Source organism: Marmota monax, unplaced genomic scaffold, assembly GCF_021218885.2.
Source record: "Marmota monax isolate L192 unplaced genomic scaffold, Marmota_monax_Labrador192_F-V1.1 WCK01_AAM20220418_F8-fsc00030, whole genome shotgun sequence".
Classification (NCBI taxonomy): Eukaryota; Metazoa; Chordata; class Mammalia; order Rodentia; family Sciuridae; genus Marmota; species Marmota monax.
The window spans coordinates 14,798,815-14,817,742 of record NW_026691988.1 but is presented as its reverse complement, the minus strand read 5'-3'; the positions used below and the strand labels follow the sequence as shown (position 1 = coordinate 14,817,742).

The 18,928-nt window shown below is 41.0% G+C and overlaps 1 protein-coding gene across 7 annotated transcripts in view; it reads left to right on the top strand.

The window, feature by feature from the left end:
- The first annotated feature begins 626 nt into the window (after positions 1-626).
- Positions 627-18,928, top strand: part of Plagl1 (PLAG1 like zinc finger 1) — an 80,580-nt gene continuing 62,278 nt past the window's right edge. For 3 of the 7 annotated variants that reach the window (XM_046450797.1, XM_046450781.1, XM_046450774.1), the window contains exon 1: positions 635-774. The gene's annotated coding sequence lies outside the window, so the exon portion shown is untranslated. Of the gene's footprint in view, positions 775-18,928 lie in introns of all 7 variants that reach the window. The other 4 variants (XM_046450764.2, XM_046450744.2, XM_046450733.2 and 1 more) reach the window with 2 other exon arrangements.

The window sequence follows — 18,928 nt, the reverse complement described above, 5'->3', positions numbered from 1 at the left end:
TTTTGGAGCATACTGCTTATACACACGCGTTTGTGTATGAACTAAGCATAGTAGGTATTTCAAATACCTGGCACATGATTGACAATCAACATTATTTTCTCCTTTCCCTGGTCACCCAGGCAGGTCACAGGAAAATGATCCTTATACATACCCAGCACCTGTTGGCGGGCCAGGCACTAGGCTAGGCCCCTCACAGGCTTGGCTCATTTAATTCCAGCAACAATCTTAGGAAGGTTACAGAAGCAGTTTGGAAACCTGAAGCTAATGAACGTTAAACTTTGGGCTCGCTCACTGGTACCCAAGCGACCTCCTCCAGCCAGGTGTTTCAAAAGTTTCAGGCGCGCAACACGTGGATTCGCTCCTGGATAAGTATTATCACTGTCTCTGCAGAAAGGGGTGAAAAGTGACCTAAACTCGGGCCCTTGCCAAGCAGTGGCGCAAGACCAAAGGCAGCCTGACTCTAGGCCACACTCTTAACCGCCCAAGGTGATGAAAACAGTCTCGTGGGAAAGACAGAGTGGCAAACGCGGGGGCGGATAATAATCGCGCACCGGTCCCCAGGGCGGCTACCGTGAGCAGGCTGGGGTCAGGAGGGATCACCCCGCCGCGGCGCCCGCCCCTTCTTCCCCTTCCCCTTTTCCGCGCGGCCGAGTCACAGCCGCGCAGCTCGCCCTGCAGCCGCCCGACCCTCCCGTTGCCCTCCAAGTTCGACAGACCCGGGTCTGAGAACTTTCCAAGTGGGGAAACTGGGCGGCGAGTCGCGGGGAAGCGCAGGTGAGGGGCAGGCGGGGAGGTGGCGGGAGCAGGAGCGCAGCGCTCCGACGGGCGCGCCGGGCGTCGCAGTCCCCAGGACCACAGGTGTCCACGTGCGACAGGCCTGGCGACACTGTCCTATTGAGGCTGTCGCCCCGCGTCCCGCGCGGCGACCAGGGGGACTCTGGCTGCCGCCTTGGTGCGGTTCGACGTGCTTCCCTTTTCTCCAGCGTTGGCTGTTCGGGGTCCTGGGGAGGGCGGGGCGGGTGACGTGCGAGGCGGGGAGCCGCCACCGTGCGCCCGCCCCGCGGTCCCCGCAGGGGGGCGTGTTTTGCGGTCTCCCGAGTCCGCGCGCGCGGAGGCGGGGCAGGGGGCGAGGGGCGGTGTCTGCGTTGGCCGCAGGCGGATAATTTCTGAACCACCCAAACGTGAGAATTTCAAGTTCCGGCGTAGTCGGTCCCCTGAGAGACTGAGTTGATGGGAAGAAAGTGGCCAAGTGGCGCCCGGGGAAGTCCCCGCAGATTTCAGGAGGAAAGGAACTAGGGGACCGATGGCGCGTAGAGATTGATGAGGGATGCGTGCTCTTGCGTGTCGGGCGGGACGTGTTTCCCTCCACCGAGGTCCTGGTGACTTCGGCGGGTGCACAGCTGTGTGGTGTTTATATGGGTGGCGGTGGTTCAGTGTAGAGGACCTTCGCTAAGGGGAAGGATGCCTTGGGTGCTAATTTGATTTACCAGATGTGCCAGAGGTTGGGGACCTTTGGAGCCACCCGTTTTATTGAAATAGTTGTGACACCTGTGTCAGTAACTCTCATGTATTGAGCAGTGGTTTAATTTCCCCCCTTGAGGGGCTGCGGATCGAACCAAGGACCCCGCACACGCAGAGCAGCACCACCACTAAGCTATATACCCAGCACCTGTTTGACCACTTTGATTACCAGAATAACTCCACGTTTTCGGGGAAGATTGATGACATTACAGGGCTTGTGTTTGTTGCTGGGCTGTCTTGATCTGAGGCGCCTCCCAGAAACACCTGAGAGCTTTTCAAGGTCCACCTGTTGCGCCCACCCCAGAGGTTCTGAATCAGAAGCTGAAGCCCATGGTGTGCGTTTTGAGAAAAGCTTCTTGGGGGATTTTGCTGGGACCCCCCCCCCCAGGTGGGAACCAGGAGGTAGTCGAACTGGGTTCCACTCAGAGCGACCTTAAACACGTTTAAAGCACAATGTTTTCTCATCTGTGAGATAGCCTCTAAGAACTCATTATCGAGGTAAAATAGTACTCTGTGTAGGGAAGTGTGTGGATAAGGGAGAAATCAGAATAAGGTTCAGGTGGCAACAGACTAGTGCTCTGGTTCTGCCAGTGTGTTTGGGAGAAGCTAGCGTTTGTAAAGAGTGCCCTTGTTGGGAGGAGTAGGAGGGTGTTTTGTTTTAACCTGGGATTGAACTCAAGGCTCTCGACCACTGAGCCACATCCCCAGCCCTATTTTGTAATTATTTTGAGACAGGGCCTCACTGAGTTGCTTAGCACCTTGCTTTTGCTGAGGCTGGCTTTGTGATCCTTCTGCCTCAGCCTGCTGAGCCCCTGGGAGTACAAGGGTGCCGCCACCGTGCCCGGCTAGGAGGGTGGTTTTCAGGTGAACAGATATGTGACAAAGTAAACTGTAATTCAGAAAATCACTATAATCCAGGTGAAACGAGCCAGTTCCCCTTCAGAGGACAGCTTGAAAAATGCACCATATATGTTTTCTCTTAAGAACCAAAGTCTTAGCTGGGTGTAGTGCCTCAGGCCTTTAATCTCAGTGGCTCAGGAGACTGAGGTTGGAGGATCATGAGTTCAGGGCCAGCCTCAGCAATTTAGATCCTGTCTCTAGATAAAATATAAAAAAGGCTGAGGATGCAGCTCAGTGATTAAGCGCCCTTGAGTTTAATCCCTGGTACCGAGAAAACAAACAAAACAAAGGCTTTAGAGTGTTTTTCCTTTGGTCAAGAGTCAGGACTCACCTGATTGTTCTGCCCTAGAGTAACCCCAGTCTGTCTGAAAGCTACATCATGTTTTTGCTAAATGCGAATTTCTTTTCCATCATTTAACAGACACATGTTGATGATCTTCATGTACCGGGCATTCTCGGAATTCAAAGATGAATAAAATATTTTTGTCCTAGCCCTCTCATCCAGGGGAACAACAAGACCAGTGCAAAAACATCCTATAATATAACCTGGTTATGATACTAATAAAAATATAGAATAAACACAGTGCCCTATGCCTCAGAGAGGGGAGCAGCTCCCTAGATCTTGGGTGGGGGTGGGCATCCACAGGCAACAACATGAGCTGGGTAAATAGGGCCCTTCTGTAAAAACTATGCATACAGCTTAAGTTTCTTGTGTGTGTGTGTGTGTGTGTGTGTGTTTTCAATCTGATAAAATTCAAGTGTAATCATATACTGATAATCTAAAATGGAAATGACTGGTTTTCATGATGACTCTTCATGATGACTCTTCTTAGGCATTCTGACATTTTAGGTTTGTAAAATCTCAGCTATGTCTAAAGTTAACCCAAGAAAGGGTTTTTTTTTTTTTTAATTCAAATGTGTCATGTTCTTACTAAGTAGTTCCACATGAAAATAATATTTAGACAAATTTGATTACATGCACGTTTAAAAGTTGCAAGTTGCTTTAATTTTTCTCATTGAGTTAACTCCAAAAATTTAAAAAGTGATAGTAGAGAGGGGCACAAAAGGAAAATGGAAGCAGGAATAAAAGGGGACCATGTAGAAAAGGGAGGTGGGGAGGAGAATGAACTTTGTTAGAATTAGAAGTGGAGGTGAGAAATGAGTGAATCAGATCTGGCAGCTAACTTCTCTGGAGGCTTGTTGTCTTGTACATTTTTATTGAAAGTGTGCATGGATTCATAGTTTTGAAAGTTTTTCAAATGTCTTATAGAGGAAAATAGCATAAGTGGTGGTTGAAGCATGGGCTTGGCCCACCCCCAAGCCCCGTTGGAAGAACTTACACAAGGTCCTTAGTCAACCTCTACTGTTCATTTGTAAAATGGGAAAACAAACTTATCTGCAAGAGACCAGTGCAGATGAATAGTCAGTGATGTTTTGAAGGCACCTGGCTGCAATAAGGCTGTGATCAGGAATGATGGCTGCCCTCGATCTTGGCTCATCTTAAATGGGTCTGGTGGAAGCACCAGCAGGCTGCTCATATCACATTGTCCACCCCCACACCCCCGCTTTACAACTGTAGAAAGAAAGTAGAGTTGGGTGGGATCTGGTGGCTAAAGCCCTGGAACCAATGGGTAGCAGAACCGAACTAAGGGGCTGTGTCTTTTGGAATTTAACCTTGTGTCTGTCTGTGATGTGACAGATCCCCTCTGATCACCCTGAAGTTACAAGGGGCCAAGGCTGTAATGATGGCATCTCTTGCAGTTCTGCTCACTGTCATCTAATACCTCTCAAGTTCTCATTGTTGATTCTTCATAATTGTATTTTTCTTTCCAAGGCTCTTTAGTTTCTTATGGGGAGGAGATGGTGGATAAGCCATAAGGAAGTCATATATGGAAGAACTTTAAAAGGAGGAACCCCGCTCTTCAACTTCCAGTAATGTATTGTTATATTATTAGAAAAATAACTTTTCTTTGCTCAGCAATTTAACTCTTCTCATCTGCAGCTGGAGGTTCCCGTGTCAGAAATTGTATTTCCTTGATTTCTTTGCATATCCCCTTTCACATATTTGGTCCTTATATAGGTAGGAGAGGGGACCATGAATCTGTACAAAAAATTCATTGATATGGGCCATATTTTAGGATGATAATTGGTAACTTTTTGAAATGCAAAAATATGACCAAGAATCCCTTAATTGAAAAATAAGGACACAGAAAAGTGTTAAGAAGGACTTTTTGAAAGTAGTAACCATTTTTTTTTTTCTCCTTAGGAAGGAGCATCCTTAATTGTCATAGATCACCTTCCTAGTGTTAGATGAAGGTGGCCTCCAAGTTCATGTATTTCAAATCAGGGTTTTTGTTTGTTTGTTTGTTTTTATAGTACTGGGGATTAAATCCAGGGAAACCATACTGAGCTACATCCTCAGCCCTTTGTGTTTATTTTTTGGGGGGCAGAGACTTGGTAAATTGCCCAGGCTGACCTCAAATTTGCCATCCTTCTGCCTCAGTCTCCCAAGTAGCTAGAATTACAGATGTGCATCACAGTTCTCAGTTCCCGGCTTCCTATAGCACTTTAACCTTCAGAAAGAATCACAAAGTGTATTGCATCCCAACCATGTGCCTAATACAAGTTGGGTACCACAGGTAGTACGCCAAGGCAAAAGTCGCTTAAGGGAATTATGAGGAAACAACTGGTTGAAATACATGAATATATAAATGCTAAATAGTGCAGCTCAGTCTCCTGAAAGGAAGGGATCAGAGGGCTTTTGTAAGGCTTGAGCCTCATGAAAGAGGAGAGGGAACTTTCCATTTGCTAACGTCATTCTCACTTTTCAAATCCTTGGTCACCCGGAAGTGAGGATGGGGCAGTGAGGTGACATTAGGGTCGGACTGGTGAAAGTAGAGTACTAAGAGCGCTAGGCCTTGAGGCGGGTCTCCCAAATTGGCCCCAGGTGCCCCAGTCGAACGAACACAGGTTTCTTGGGCAGGCTGGGAGCTGGGAAAATGGCAAACTTATTCAGCCAGTAGTAAGGCTCCCTCCTTCTCCCAGCAGGTAATGAAGCTCCAGAGCAGCTGGGGTAGCTATTTGCTGAATACCTTTGCTAAATATATTAAAGATATCTGGGAAGTTAGAGTTGGGGAAAGGGTTGTGGATACTACAGGTTGAGCATCCCTAATCTGAACATTGCAAATCCAGAATGCTCCCAAATCTAAGACTTCTCAAGCACCAACACAGTGCTCCAAGTGGAAGATTCCACATCTGACCTTATGTGATGAGACACAGGCAGGTGCACTAAAAAATATTGTATAAAATTACCTTCGGGCTTTGTGAATAAGGTATCTCTAAGGCATAATGAATTTTGTGTTTAGACTTGGGTCCCAACATTCTCCCAGCATGGCTCATTATTGACATGCATATATTCTAAAATCTGGGAAAATAATCCCCAATCCAAAACACTACTGATTCCAAGATTCTGCTAACAGATACCCATCCTGTATTTATTACATAATAAATAATCCTTCTCTATTCTTGGAAAGGTAAGTTATAGAGCAAGAAGCCACAGGGTCTCTGGGAAAAGAAAATTGGAGAGGGTGTCCTGAGAGGACTTTGGGGCCTTTGTTGACAGCTGACACAACAGATCCTTGAATCCTGCCCAGTTGGTGAGGAAACCTCAGCAAGTCCTGCTAGTCTCAGTTGTATGGAGGAAACAAACACATCTTATTTATTTTTATTTGTTTTAATTAGTTGTACATGACAGTAGAATGCATTCTGACATATCATACGTGGAGTATAATTTCTCATTCTTTTGGTTGTACGTGGTATAGGATCACACCAGCCATATAGTCATATATTGCAGGTAGGGTTTTAATTTCTGATTCATTCTATCCTTCCTTCTCCCTTATGCCCTCCCCTCCTTTTACTCCTCTCTGCCTAATCCAAAGTACCTCTATTCTTCCCTGCCCACCCCACTTTATTGTAAATTAGCATCTACATGTCAGAGAAAACATCTGGCCTTTGGTTTTTGGGACTGACTTATTTTACTTAGCATGATATTCTCCTGCTCCATCCATTTATCAGTAAATGCCATAATTTTATTCTTCTTTAAGGCTGTGTGATATTCCATTGTTTATATAGACCACATTTTCTTTATCCATTCATCTGTTGAGGAGCATCTAGTTTGGTTCCATAGTTTAGCTATTGTGAGTTGAGCTGCTATAAACATTGATGTGGCTGCCTCACAGTAATATACTGATTTTAAGTCCTTTAGATATAGACTGAGGAGTGAGATAGCTAGGTTGAATAATGGTTCCATTCCAAGTTTTCTGAGGACTCTCCATACTGCTTTCCATAGTGCTCGAGTCAGTTTGCAGTCCCACATCCTCACCAACACTTATTGTTCCTTGTATTCTTGATAATTGCCATTCTGACTAAAGTGAGATGAAATCTTAGAGTAGTTTTTGATTTGCGTTTCTCTAATTGCTAGAGATGTTCTCCAATTTTTCATACATTTGTTAATTGATTGTATTTTTTCTTCTGAGAAGTGTCTGTTCAGTTCCTTAGCCCATTTATTTGTGTTTTTTGAGTTCTTTATATATTCTGGAGATTAGTGCTCTATCTGAGGTGCGTGTGGTAAAGGTTTTTTTCTCATTCTGTAGGCTCTCTCATCCTGTTATTGATTGTTTCTTTTGCTGAGAAGAAGCTTTTTTAGTTTGAATCCATCCCATTTGTTAATTCTTGATTTCATTTCTGTGCTTCCAGAGCCTTATTAAGGAAGTCAGTTTCTAAGCTGACATGGTGAAGATTTGGGCCTACTTCTTTTTCTATTAGGCTCAGGGTCTCTGTTCTAGTGCTTAAGTCTTTGATCCACTTTGAGTTGATTTTTTTTGCAGGGTGAGAAAGGTTTAATTTCATTTTGCTGCATATGGATTTCCAGCACCATTTGTTAAAGAGGCTATCCTCTCTCCAGTTAATGTTTTTGGTGCCTTTGTCTAGTATGAGATGACTGTATTTATGTGGGCTTGTCTCTGTAACTTCTATTCTGTACCATTGGTCTATGTGTCTGTTTTAGTGCCAAAACCATGCCGTTTTTGTTACTATAACTATACTGTAGTATAGTTTAAGTTCTGGTATTGTGATGCTTCCTGCTTCTCTCTTCTTGCTAAGGATTGCTTTGGCTATTCTGGGCCCTTTATTTTTCCAAATGAATTTCATGATTGCTTTTAATGATTCTATGAAGAATGTCATTGGGATTTTAATAGGAATTGCATTCTGTATTACGCTTTTGGTAGTATGGTCATTTTTGACAATGTTAATTTTGCCTATCCAAGAGCATGGGAGATCTTTCCATCTTCTAAGGTCTTCTTTAATTTCTTTCTTTAGTGTTCTGTAGTTTTCATTGTAGAGGTCTTTCACCTGTTTCGTTAAGTTGATTCCACGTATTTTATTTTTTTTGAGGCTATTGTAAATGGGGTAGTTTTCCTCTTTTCCCTTTCATAGAATTTGTCACAGATATACAGAAATGCCTTTGATTTATGGGCACTTTGATTTTATATCCTGCTATTTTGCTGAATTAATTTACTAGTTCTAGAAGTTTTCTGGTGGAATTTTTTGGGGCCTTCTAAATAAAGAATCGTGTCATTGGCAAATAGTGTCCCTTTAATTTCTTTCATCTGTATAATTGCTCTGGCCAGTGTTTCAAGAACTATGTTAAATAGAAGTGACGAAAGAGGGCATCCTTGTCTTGTTCCAGTTTTTAGAGGGAATGCTTTCAATTCTTTTCTGTTTAGAATAATGTTGGCCTTGGATTTGGCATATAAAGCCTTTCCAATGTTGAGATATGTTCCTACTGTCCCTAGTTTTTCGAACATGAAGAGGTGTTGTATTTTGTCAAATGCTTTTTATGAATCTATTGAGATGCTCATGTGATTCTTGTCTTTAAGTTATTGATGTGATGAATTACATTTGATTTCCATATGCTGAACCAACCTTGCATTCCTGGGATGAACCCTACTTGATTGTGGTGCACTATTTTTTTTAGTGTTTTTCTATATGATTAGCCAGAATTTTATTGAGACTTTTCACATCTATCTTCATCAGGGATATTGGTATGAAATTTTCTTTCCTTGATGTTTCTTTGTCTGGTTTTGGTATCAGGGTGATACTAGCTTTGTAGAATGAGTTTGGAAGGGTTCCCTCCTTTCCTATTTCATGGAATAATTTGAGGAGTAGTGGTATTATTCTTTGAAGGTCTTGTAGAACTCACCTGAGACTCCATCTGGACCTGGGCTTTCCTTGGTTGATAGGCTTTTGGTGGTGTCTTCTATTTTGTTGCTTGAGTTTGATCTTTTTAAATTGTATGTGTCCTCTTTATTCGGTGTGGATAGGTCATATGTCTCTAGAAATTTGTCAATGTCCTCAAGATTTTCTATTTTAGTGGAGTATACATTTTCAGAATAGTTTCTAATTAACACATCCCATTTTTGGATTATTATTTTACATCGGAAAGATGAAAGTGCCTGCTGGTTTCGGGTACTTTTTCCACAGCAGGAACAGGCATTTCCTTCATAGCAAGGAAACCAAATAAAGGTTGGAGAGCTATTTATTGAGAAAATAGCAAAGGGTCACTGATCTTCAGTGCTAGAGGCACAAATACCCAGAAGTCTGATCTGCCTTTCACCTATGGGTAGGAGGCACATCTTGGTTGCAGGCAGGCTAGCTGCGCCCTTGCACAGTGCTCAGGATGTGGTAACTGATTAAAGGCTCTTTTTCAAGTCATCCTTCCCCAGACTTCAGATCACCACCAGCCTTTGCTTGGGCTTATCAACCACGTGTCAGATTTCCATGATTTTGTTTTAATAAGTTATGGTAACCTCTCTCATGTTGGAAGTCTTTTCTCTTGAGAGAAATTCCAGTCCATATGAATTTACTTTTGAATACTGTTTTTGGCAACGACTCCTAATTTTTAGCTTCAATGTAAGCATGTGAATTTGGAGGCACTGTTATTGGAGATCTCAAGCATTCATTGGTTCACCTAAACCTTGATGGAGATCTGGCTGAAGAGCCAACCACAATAGGAATAATAGGTTCCTTTGGGCATGAATTTGCATAAATTCATGAACACAAGGACTTTGGGCTGAGGGGTGGAAAGAAGCCTGTTGAGATAAGGAAAATGGAGAGAAGTAACGGAGGGCCATGTGTCAGGGCATCGGCAACCCCTCTAATAATCCCATGTCTAGCCATAAATTGTGCAACACCAAGAGTGAAACTTGGGAGGCTGGGGATAGAGCTTAGTTGGTTGAGTGCTTGTCTCACACGCATAAGGCCCTGGGTTCAATCCCTAGCACCACAAAAAAAAAAAAAAAGAAAGAAAAAGTGAATCTTGGCTCTCTGAGTTCTGTATGAGAACCATGTGTCAGTGTAGTTCCTCGGTTGTGTCAGACGCACCACTTTGGTGGGGTGTGGATCAGGAGGCTGGGCCTGTGCAAGGAAGAGGTAGATGGGGACTCTGTACCTTCTCGGTTATTCTGAAACAGCTCTAAAATATAAAGTCTATTTTGTAAAAGGCGGAATGTGTCAAAATATGTAGAGTCATAGTTCTCACTGGTTGTTTGGAGCTCTAGAATTTTTCAGAGGTGGTGAAAGGTGGATGTCACTAGGGAGAAGGGATGAGGGGGAAGAAAAGGGAATGATCTTTTTACCATGCTGCTGCTTCAGCTTCTCTGTTGTACTTTTATGTTGCCTTCTTCTTGACCTTCCAGTATATTGTTATGAAAAAGGGCATGGTGCCTTTCAAACGTAAGAGTGCCAGTCTGACCTGAGCTTCCAAAGGTTGATTTTTTTTTTAGCCCAAATGATAAGGCTAACATGACTCTAGCCCAGTGTGAATATAGTACCCAAATCAAGCCAGTGGCTATATTGTCATTTGTGGGAATTAGATTCTTTCTCCTAGGCTTCATTATCATTAATGATGTAAATGTACCTTTTGCTTTCCTCAAAGTCCCTGTGGTTATGATTTGTATCTCTGACAACCGTGGCGCCAGATCTGGAGATGAGTGCACACACGTTTTCCTTTCCTAAGCCTCAGAATTTTGCTCAGGATGAGGGTGAAAGGCAGGGTCAGGGGCAGAGTGGAGATGAACCAGCAGGAGGGTCATAAATGGAAGAGAGCCTGGAGCAAGGGGTAGGAGAGCTGGGTGTTGGAATATCAGCAGATAGGCACTTAGGAGTTAGACTTGGGGACAAAGGCAACTTAGTACAGATAAAAACTTATGTTTAATCCATATAAAACCCATCTAGATAACAAAGTTCCTAACATTAAAGAACTCCAGGAGACAGTGTGGTTTTGCACAGTGAGCATTACACGAGGTGTGGGTTGTGGCTCTGGCACTGCCTCTGTTCTTGGCTTTGTGACCTTTGAGTCAGCTTCCTTATTTGCAAAATGAAAGTGTAAAACTAAGCACTCGGTGACTTTTCTTGAACCCCATGTGTTTCTGGGTAAGTGCATTTTCATGAATGTGGACATCAGTATCTAGGAGGATACCTCTTGGTGCTCAGGGGACATTTCTTTTTCAATGCATGCAGAACCACTACATGTAAAAGGTGCATCCAATAGAAAATTCTATTTTGTAAGCTTCTACAAAACTTGGATGCAATCTTTAATTATAACAATTCATGTTGAAAAGGTGCTGGGTTATTGCATGTACCCCCCATGTTTTACTTTTGTAAAGTCCAAACAGTGAGTTGCAAGCTAAGATGGCATCACACTTTGCATTATCATCCATCTGCTATAGAAATACTACATTTATTTACAAATATAGAACTTTCTAGGAAAAATTTTGTACAAAAAGTTGCCCTAGTATGCCTCATACACACACACACATTCTTGTGTAAATATAAAGGAAATCTAAAAATACATATACCAAATTTAATCTTGGCCATCTCTGGGGGATGGACTACTAGAAGGGCTGGTAAGTTTCCAGTTATTTATATACTATTGTTACAGAGAACACATACTAATTTTATTATTTCATGCCTGTGATTTATTGCAGAACGAGCCTCCATAATTATAAAATGATTTACTGGATTTATAGATGCAGTCATCATTTGACTTAAGTAATTTAAGAGCCAAATATTGTTAGGCTACATAGAGAAATGTACACTCATTTTTGGGTGAGTTTTAGAATTTGGTATATACTTGGGCAACATTCATGTGATAAATAAGCAAATGCTTTCCTCCATTTACTTAACAAAGCTTGGACCCAGAAATGACCAATAACTTCTATAATGTCTGGTTGTGACTGCTTAGAGGACTGTATTAAAAAATTAGATCCTGAGGTCCCATCTGTATTTATGGGGTGAGAATACCATGGCCTCACATCAGCCTGACCAGACAGGGAAAACATCTGAAGCTTAGACTTTTAGGGGATAAGTCAGGTATGATATAGTTTGAAAAAAAAATAGAGGTGAATGATCATCCTTAGCTCTTATGTGAGTGTATATATGCCCTCATGCATGTGTGCATGCTGTTGACCAAAAGGATTCAAAGCCATTAAGTAGAATTTTTGTGATGAAAATTCTAGTAGAAGCTAGAATTCTAATAGAAGTTTGAATATGTGCCTGGACAGGACTTTTCCTACACAACATACATGTTATAGTTAATAATTTTCCTATGTCCTGTACTTTCTATATTGTGCTATTGTGATCTCCTGAACGGAGTGGTTTTGTTATTTTTTAAAACTATTTTTTTTGTGATTGTGTGACACATAGGTAATTAATTTCCTTCAAATTCCTCTAACAGGTAATTTCCTCGTTATTACCTAATTATAATAAAGGCTACAGCAGGTTTAGATTTTAATAAGACTTACTACATACTGACTTATTTAAAAGATGATTTAAGGTTTTATTTTAAAATCTAATTTATAAATGTTTGTCAGTAGATTTTGCCTGAAGATATTTATAATAAAAGATGACCATTTCTTAAAATTTAGTTTTTATAGAAGAGCATAATTTAGAATCTTGGAAATTTGGACAGAGAGATATTAGATTGATAACCTTGGGAAAGAAAAGAGTTTGTGATGCAAAAAATGAGCCATGTTAAGAGGTATAAATCTATTAAAAAAAATCTTGGTGTGCACTTAAGAAAACTACTGGTTCGAGATGTGTAGAATCTGAATTATTGAGAAATATTTCAATATTATGTGCTCGTTCTTGCCAAGGCCTGAATCAGATATGTTCCCTAGAATAAGTGTACAATCTAATTATGAAGACATTACTTATGCTATAAGAGTATAGAAGTATTTTTCTCCTTTCACACAGAGGACAGGTGACTAATATAGGAAAGACAAAAATGTCTTTTTCAGTCAACTTTTGTGTCTCTGTGACCAAAAGACCTGACAAGAACAAGGCCGAGGAGGAAAAGTTTATTTTGGCTCAGTTTCAGAGGTCTTAGTTCATGGTTGGCTGACTCTAAGGTGAGGCAGAACATCATGGCGGAAGGTCATGGCAGCAGGAAGTGGACAGAGCTCCGCTCAGGAGGGACAAAACATAAACCCTGGTGTCCTAACTCCTCCAGCCACACTCTACCTACCTACAGTTACCACTGAGTCAATCCATATCAGTGGATTAATCCAGATTAAGTTAAGGCTCTCAATCATTTCATCTCTGAACATTCTTGCTTTGCTCACATGAGCTTTTTGGGGACACTTCCTATTGAAATCATAACACACCTTGAGAAGGGTTCCAGACAGGGAAATTGAGCAAGCCCGGATTGCTGGCATCAAAAAGACGTTATAGTATCACTGTGTTGTGGACGCATTTAACTCATTGAGTTCAACCAGTCCAGGTCAAGAGAAGCAAAAAGAAGAAACTAATAATATTTTTTCCTGGACTAGTTAGGCCTCACTAGCCACGTTGAAAACATATGCAACTTTATTTTATTTGTGGCTCTGGTGATCAGATCCTTGCATGTTCTAGGCAAGCACTCTACCACTGAGCTGCACCCTCAGCCTGTGAAAGTATTCTGAGTCCAATTCATCTGCACCCTCACTTTCTTTCAGAAAAAAGCCCTAACCTCCTACCCCTTTAACAAAGCAAAAGAAGCAGGGCAAGGTGGTGCATGCCTGTAATCCCATCTCGGAAGGCTGAAGCAGGAGGGCTGTAGCAACATAGTCAGACCCTGTCTCAAAAAATAAACAGGCTGGGAATGTTGCCCAGTGGTTAAGCACCCCTGGGTTCAATACCTGATAACCCCCACCAAAAAAAAAATGCAAAACAAACTCTTGAGTGCGTCCTTCCTACTCCTGCCCAATGCTAGCCACATATCTGATTATCCACATCTGTCCCTTTTCTTCCCTCCCATTTGCAGGCTGGCTTTGAACTCACAGTCCTCCTGTCTTAGCCTCCCAAGCTGCTGGGATTACAGGTGGATGCCACCGTGCCTGGCCTCTTTTGTTTGTTTTTTGAACTCGTGAACCTTTCTTAACTGCTGGAGAACTTTTTTCTGGACAGTGGAAATTAGCCCTTTATCGTGGGCTACAGCAGGCCCTCTGCTCCCACAGGGTTCAATCCTCAGCACCACATAAAAATAAAATAAAGGTACGTGTCCATCTACAACTAAAAAAAAATACTTTAAAAATGTGTCTACTAATATGGGCAATGGAACATAGGAACAAGGTTAGGCAATTGAGCATAGCAAATATCCAATAAAGATGTCATCCATTTTCATACACCCATACCGTGGAATACAAGCAGCTGTTTAAATAAAAAGAAGGAAGGTCTTTATGCACAGACACATAGCCTGTCTTTCTACAAGAAAGAGTAACAAGCATGGGTATTGTGTCCCAGCATGCCTGCAGTATGCTCGGGACTTGACATTCTTCATACCCTCAGCCCAGAAATGGGGCAAGGAAAACTGATGCTTGTCTACCCAGAATAGGATTTATCTGGGTTTTCTTCTTTTCTTGTCAGATATCAGTGTCTCTTTGAAGTTCCTTATCAGAGAAGGTACAGCTCAAATTACAATGGTATCTTAAAATGAGCACATCATGGTGCATTTTTATTTCTCTTTTAAATTTTTCTTCCTAATAATTGTCTTTAAAATTCTCCCTCCATCTTTGGACTTGGCAGTCATTTTTTTTTTCTTGTCGACTTTATCCAGTTACAGTTTACAAACAATAAAATGTACTTGTCAAAACTCAAGCTGTCTGTTGAGTTTGATTGTGTTTGCCCTCAAAATTGCTACCCCAATTAAGATAGATTTCCATAATATTACAAAGATCTAACTTAAACATATAATGTAAAAGATATGTTTAATTCTAGTAAACTCTGGAACATTTTAAAGTAAGGGTAAAAATAAACTTTAGAGAGTATTCAAAAGAGATACATGTTTGAAAAGTTAATGGCTTATATAGTAACTATATGTAGTTCAATAATTAACTTCACAAAGGAACCCTGCTTTGGTTATAGCATAAAATTATAAATAAGTAAAAGTGATAAAGAATCATCTGAGCCATTAGTTGGATTCACTGAGGTGCTGAGACTTCAAAGGGGCAATCCTCTGCATTTGGGAGTTTTGATTTTTTTTCCATTTCCTTGACTTCTTCTTCCCTTAAAATGCTGCAAGGTTTCTATTTTATTTTCATATCAAAATGAATGAGGGCTGGGGTTGTGGCCAGTGGCAGAGCACTTGCCTTGCATATGTGAGGCACTGCGTTCAATCTTCAGCACCACATAAAAATAAATAAGCAAAATAAAAATATTGTGTCCATATATAACTAAAAAAATTTTAAAAAATGAATGAAACTGTCAGGTAGTTGAGGAAACATCAGTAAATTCTTTAGGATCTTACTATATGTGAATCTGTGTGCATATTTGTAAGACTAGAGAAATTGAAATTATTAGAATGGAAGATTAAGATTTCCCTGACAGAGAGTGGTTCCTTGTAAAGAGACTAAAAGTTGAAAAAGTAACTTTTTAACTTGAGATTTCCAGGCTGAAATCAGCTCAATTTGTCTTCATGCAAATTAAGCACATTGATAAAATTTTAAATACCTAACCTCATAAACAAGAGGCTATGTTTATGTAATCAAACTACTATATGATTTCAGGATCCCACAGCAACACTTTTGCAGAGTCTATTCAGTACGCTACAGTTGGTGCCAAGATGGGTGAGGGTGGCGGTCACTGTGGTCACTTTGGCTGGTTTTGTTCTTGGCACTCTGGGGGTGGTTTGTAAATCCTTCTCTTTATTCTGTCCTTCAAACTACTTTTCTATTCCTTCCTGTACCTTTGTCCTATTACCTTTTCTTTTCAACTCTTTTCTCATTGAATTGTGGAAGAAACAAAAAGAAGATTCTCATCTAAAATGTTGCTTTTTATTTCGAATTCTTAGAGGTTGAACTTCTTCAAGATTTTGTACTTCAGGTAAAAAAAATGTGTTAATATCAAATTTTATCAATGTGCTTAATTTGCATGAAGACGAATTGAGCTGATTTCAGCCTGGAAATCTAAAGTTGAAAAGTTACTTTTTCAGCCTTTAGATGGAGACATTTCCTTTGCTTTCGCAGGAGTTCCAGTGGTTTGCAGGATCTTGATTTTGATTTTGAGCATGGCTGTGTCCATGTGAATGTAAGCTAGAGATCCAAAATGTACTCATTTTAACTTGAAATAATTGAAAGAATTTTGATGGGCAAATCAGGGGCGTGAGTATAGTGGAATTACTGGAAATTTAAGGAAATATGGGTTTTAATGAAAATGTATCAAAAATTTGTTAGATTATTTATGGGGAAAATTTGTACAGCTGTGGAGTGCCAGATCTCTAAATTTCATAGCCTGGGATGACACTCAGTTGCCTTAAGTTTTTGGGGGGTATACGGTAGAATAAATTACAAGTAAATAATTGTGAATATGTGCTAGTTCTTCTTGGCTAAGATGGTGTGACTGGGTTAACAGTTCTAGTTTTGTATAAATCCGGAAAACAGTTTCATTATGCTGTAGTTGAAGAAAACTCTTTTTTCTAAGACTTGTCTTTTAAAACTCTAATTCGTGCCTCTTGAGGACAGGGATGCAATTTATTATAGTAGCTTTCAAACGCTTTTGGATTTAAACTACATGAAAACATTCATTTTACGTCATAATCCATGAGAGAGAGAGAGAGAGAGAGAGAGAGAGAGAGAGAGAGAGACTGACTCAAATTTCTAAGCCCTTATTGTGTCAATTGCATTCTGATATATCCTTTCATTTCAGTAGGAAAAAAAAAATGCTGGTTGTCCTACTGATTAAGTTCATGACCTACTCAAGGATTGTGACCCATTGTTCAGAAAAGAATGGTTTAGCCAAGTGTCTTGGTTGCACACCTGTAATTCCAGCAGGTGGGGAGGTTGAGGCACTGAGGATCACAGGTTTGAGGCCAGCTTCAGCAATTTAGTGAGCCTCTAAGCAACTTAGAGAGACCCTGTCTCAGAATCAAAATTAAAAAGGGCTTGTGAGGTCTGGGGTTGTGGCTCAGAGGCAGAGCGCTCACCTACCATGCATGAGGCACTGGATTCGATCCTCAGCACCGCATAAAAATAAAATAAAAATATTGCATCCACCTATAACTAAAAAATATTTTTTTAAAAAAATGGCTGGTGATATAGCTCACTGATAAAGTACTAGTGGGTTAAATCCCTAGTACCAATGAACGAACATGGTTTATTGGGTTTCGAATTTCCAGTACCTTGTAGAATCCCTGAGATAGGTTAGTCCTCTGTAACTGCTCATCGATGCATGAATGAATTATTGAAATGAGCAAGTAACAATGTACTGGTTACATGGAAAAACATTGTTAGAGGTAGATTTTTGCCTGTCATTTAGTATTCTTGTTAGCTTCTCAATGTGGTACTGTCCCAGACTGACTGAATTCAGATGATCTCAGGTGGAGCTCAGGCAAGTGGGTGGTTTTTCCTTTTGTCCTTTTAATACACTCTTTATTTTAGGATAGGGTTGGATTTTGTGCTCACTTCCACAGCACACATAGTAGGATAGTCTTGGCTTTTAAAAAAGTTGTATAAGATAATAGAGTTGCTCTTTATACAGCACCAGTTTTTCCCGTTGTTAAAATTATATATTTTATGGTACATCTGTTGCAATTAATGAGCAGATAATGACATGATATTATTGACGAAACTTGATAGTTTATTTGGATTTCCTTCATCTTCTCCTAATGTCCTTTTTCTATTCAAGGGTATCCTCCAGGATACCCCATGACATTTGGTTATGTTTCTTTAGGGACCTCAGGCCATGATAGCCTTTATCCTTTTTTTAAAAAAAAATATAACTTTGGTTTAGGGGAGTACTGATCAGGTTTTTTGTAGGAAGCCCTTGGATTTTTCTAGTGATTTGCTCATGGTTAGAGAAGCTTGGAATTTGGGGGAAGACCATCAAGGTAAAGGAAAAGGGTACATGCTCTGATGGTGGCTTATACTGCTGATGTTCACTTTGATCACCTGGCTGGGGTCAAGTTTGTGATTTCTCCTCTGCAAAGTTACCTTTTTTGGGGGTCCCTACTCTGAACCCAAAAACTTTGTGCAGAGAAGTCACTGTATGCAGCCCATGCTTAGGGAGCAGGTACTTGTGCTCCAGCTCCTTAAGATCCAACTATCAACCTAAATTATTTGGAATTCTCCTGCACGGGATTTGCCTGGTCTCCTTCATTTACTGATTCGATTGTTAATGTCAACATGAAATCTAAATGACACAAATGGACATTTATTTGTACTTTGGGTTATAGTTCAATACAACATGAATTATTTGGTTGCTCAAATAGTTCCAGTTTTAGTCATTTGGAACTCTTTCTAGTTGGCTTCTGTATCCCTTTGACATAAGGCCATTGTTGCTTTGTTTCTGAGCACATCCTTGCCTTCCATCATTACAAGGTGCTCTAGGTCCATCTTGTGTATTCCCAGCCCAGCCCTAGATTCAGCAATTTCTTTAAGGATCCTCTTTCCTTTTATTGGAGAATGATGTTAAAAACAAAGATCTGAGTGAGAGGCGTTCCTGTTGCCTGAGGTTTGTCTTTGGCATGCAGGATTTTGAAGAGTTCTTTGGATGATTCTGAACTTGTAGCTTAAAGCCCCAGATGTGCTTCAGATAGGAGAGGTGGCTCACCTCTTCTCCAGCTACCTTCTCTCTCCTTTTCTGTTTTCACCAGCCTGTCTCCCTGAATCTTAACTGCCTCATCTATAAGATAGGCATATTAAGTCGCCATCCAGGGAACAGGTGCTTTTCCATTCTACTGCCATGATTCCATGATCACCTGACCTTTCAAAACCCTCCTGGAATGCTTCCAACATCCAATTAGGTGGTCTCACTTTTCTAATTGCTTTCAAAGAGGAAAAGAATTGCATGACCCAGACACTGAGGGTACTTAATTTCTTTGTGGAATTTTATTACTCCCACTACCTAAAAGCTCAACAGTTAATGATGGCATCCCAGAATGAAATAAATCTGTCAGCAACTTTAAAATCATAATAGG